General features: G+C 30.6%; 1 long non-coding RNA gene across 1 annotated transcript; it reads left to right on the forward strand.

The window, feature by feature from the left end:
* Window positions 1–740: 740 nt before the first annotated feature.
* On the forward strand, window positions 741–2,753 carry LOC131536764 (uncharacterized). The gene is made up of 3 exons (XR_009270063.1): window positions 741–1,002; window positions 1,957–1,987; window positions 2,172–2,753. It is a non-coding gene; the product is annotated as an uncharacterized LOC131536764 (long non-coding RNA).
* The last annotated feature ends 1,344 nt before the right edge of the window (window positions 2,754–4,097 follow it).

Here is a 4,097-nt window from a genome sequence, read left to right on the forward strand (position 1 = left end):
ATTTATTAATATAATTTATATGATATATAAATATATTTAATATATAAACATAACACAGTTTTCTTAAATATATACACATACATGGGTGTGTATTCATATATACATAATAAATACACACAATACACACATATATATTATGTACACAAAAACTTTTATTTTGGATGCGATTAATCGCGATTAATCGTTGCCCAGCACTAATTTAGATATTTAAATATAAAAATACAAAATAAATATTAAATATAATATAAATAAATTAAATTTATTAATTTTAATTTCATTTTTATTTTCAAAAATGAAAGCAAAAGTATTTAGAATAAGAGAATAATCAGCTGAGCAAATATCGTTAAATATAAACTTTTTAAAAATACAAACATGTTAAATATATATATATATATATGCATATAAAGGAGATATGCATATTTATAATTATTACATTATTTAATTTTATATATAATAAATAACATATATGTATACACACAAGTTAAATATATCATACGATGTTTTCGTACACTATTAATTATTATTCATTATTAATACATTTTATAAATTGTAAAAAAAAATTAAATCCATAATATAAAATGTATAAATTAATAAAATAAAATAAATAATAATGATTAATAATTAATTCGACAATTTGTTATTAATTGGTTTATTAATATATTAATGAGATTTTTAAAAATTCAAGCTTTAGAGGAACATGGCATATATCTCACAGCTATTGCTGCAGTAAACCCGTCACAGGCCGCAGCGACTCGGACCGTGGTTCCTCTTGTGGTTTGGCGATCAGACATTGAAATATCTGTATTTGTGTGTATTGTGTGTGTATGTCTTTGGGTTTCCATGGTCACTTGCTGTATTTTCCAATTGTTTGGCCCGCGATGGCAGCTGGGAAAAAAAAGAAAGCCGTTGACACATTTCACCGTTTACCGTTTGGGGCAATTCACAGAGAACTGAACGAGACATAGGAGAAGAAAAATGATGAACAAACGAAGAGGACAGGTGGTGAGAAGTTTCTGAAAAACACTTACGACATTTCTTTCTAAGTATAGACTGAAAAGAAACTCGACATTCTCTGCAATGCAAATAGCAAACGCTAGTTTCACAAACAGATGTCTGCTTGTCTAAGTTAAGCCCTCTGAAATGAAAGGAAATGAAGGAAAACGTTATATGTGATGCTTATTAAAACATTCATGTCACAAAATATTCATATTCATATCGATGACACCTGAAACAGAGCCACAATCAGTCAAGTAGTGCATATTCATATAGAGTAGTTTGGGATATGCTGAGGATGGGCTTTATGTGTCAGAGTGAGAGGTATTTATTATCCTGCTTGCTACTGATAAGTTTTAGCTGATATGTTTATTCCAAATGACTGTATACACTTAGGGATATGGAGCAACAAATTGGCCCATTACCCCACACACCCCTTGTGTAAAAAATGTTTCCGGACTAGAAACTATACTAATCTAAACCAACCATTCTTTTTTCCTGTTATATATTTTTGATGATTTTAATATATTTTATTATATTAAGTTATTATTTAACCCGTGCCATCAGATTAAATATATATTCTCAATTAATATATTAAATATATCTGTTTTAATGTCATTTAAAATCACTATATATATATATATATATATATATATATACCATATAAACTTTATGTCTCAGTTTTATATGTAAAATATTTTTTTTTTTTAAATGATTTACACTTGTTTTTTATATAAATAAATTTAAATTTTTATTGTATTTCAGATAATTTCTTATAGTAAAAAGAAGAAAAGCTGAGCCGTGAAGACAATGCACATTTAACATGATAAACACACATATTAATTGTAATAAATAGAAATGATTAATATATACCATATCAAATATATTTATATTAAATAAATCAATTTTAATACTTATTTTAATATTTTAAAATACCAACTTTATTACCATTTATCATTTCAGATGCTGATAAAAAAAAAAAGGAAACGTACAGGTAAGATATTTTTGAAAGTGATTTTATTTGTAGTGTTAAAATTGACAATACATATCACAATTGAATTTATTTATATTGCTCAATAATATTTAACTACTATTATATCTGGGCAAAATGTGAATATTACATCACTGTGTCATGATAAATGATATGTCACTTATGTTTTCATACCTGGGACTTATAGTGCGGAGCAGCAGTAGCGTGAACAGCCCTCTCTCTGTGTTTCGGTGTGTGTGGAGCAGAAGGCCACAGAGAGAAGACCAGACCCCTGTTCCTGCTGAACTGAGCCAGCTACAGCCATCCACTGATTATCAGCACAGCAGGCACAGGAGACCAGCCCACTGACAGACACAGCCACAGAGACAAGCCACACGCACCAAAATAATAGCAGACTGAGGCACAGACGTCGCGAATGAAACCAGTAACCTCGGTATTTATGACTCATACATGCATGTATTCATATATACATATATATACACATATATATATATATATATATATATATATAGTGCATAAAGACATAAATTACATTGCATAAATGATCTAAAATTCTCATTTCCATAACAATACACAAAGTCCTATTTGATTCTCAGTAACATATACAATGACTAAGCATAATTTAAAGGCTGTACAAAAAATATTTTCATAATATATATTTTTATTATTTTAATACATAATATAATATTAAATATACAAGACGACAAACAATAAAACATAATAAAATGTAACTATAAATATATATATATATATATATATATATATATATATATATATATATACACATACATACATATAATACAGCACCAATAATAAATCTATCAATCTGTAAAATAAATGAATACATATTTTCCTTTAATAATTACAATACAAACAGACAGACAGACAGACAAGACAGACAGATAGATGACCACCAGTTGCTTTTACCAGATGCTTCTATTCAGTGAAATGGACAGAAATTGTATGCCCAGATGAAACCAATCTGATTTATATGCTCCAACATAGATAAAATAATGCCATGAATGAATAAATAAATAATGAGTAATGAGAATCTATTTATCTATCTATCTATCTATCTATCTATCTATCTATCTATCTATCTATCTATCTATCTATCTGTCTATCTATCTATCTATCTGTCTGTCTATCTATCTATAAAGATATCAAGGCAGCACTTTGTTTTTTAGCTTCAGTACATGGTTCTTTGTGAGTTAGAGTAAAAGAGATGTGAATCTATGCTCTTCAGAACTTTCTGTAATGGTTCAATGATGTTTTTGTTTGGCTTCATGCAGGCAGTGAAGGCCGTTTGACTTGATTCTGGCTTTCTTAAAATCACTCTTGAACTCTAGCCGTATATGGGAACATTACGCTAGAACGGCGTTCGTGAACCTGGGTCACCGTTACATGATTCTGCGGACCAATTACCTAAGGATTTGTGTGAGACCCGGCCCGTACGCTTTCAGATCCCCCACCATGTTTCACAGCTGGCAGCCGATGTTGCGGGCTGTAGGCATCCTTTGGCTTTCTCGTAAGATAAACCGGGCTGATGCAGGAAATACGGTAAAAGATGAGTCACTGGACCATTTTTTCCATTGTTTTGTGTTTAATGCATCGTTTGGGCCTTGGTTACAAACAGTTTCTGAATGGCTGCCCTGCCATAAATTCCACTTTTGTGTGGCGTCCATTTGAAGAGGTTTTGTTGAAACTGGAACGCCGAAGTTCAGATTCAGTTCGGACATGTGTGGTCACTTAGCAACTGTCCTAAACATCCCTGTTAGCGAACTTTGACATCAAGTTCGTGTTCACTGTTTATGCCTATTTTGCATGAAAACATCATGCTTTAGTTATTTTTTGAGGCAGTTCGAATTGAGGTACCAGTAATATGGCCTTTTGCAGCTTTACTAGTTGCCTCATTTCGCTGAGAACTCACATACTGGAGTGCTGATTTTCAGATTTTTTTTATTTTTATATAATGCATACATTTCAGCCTCACTAACAGGATTAACAGTTGCAAACTTGCAAAAGACATACGCAATATCTTTTTTACAGTCTACAAACCTGAAATTTCCGTAAAATTTCAATGTCATTTCCGTAAGATGGGTTCCTGAGTCAA

This window comes from Onychostoma macrolepis, chromosome 03 (assembly GCF_012432095.1).
Source record: "Onychostoma macrolepis isolate SWU-2019 chromosome 03, ASM1243209v1, whole genome shotgun sequence".
In the NCBI taxonomy this organism is placed as follows: Eukaryota; Metazoa; Chordata; class Actinopteri; order Cypriniformes; family Cyprinidae; genus Onychostoma; species Onychostoma macrolepis.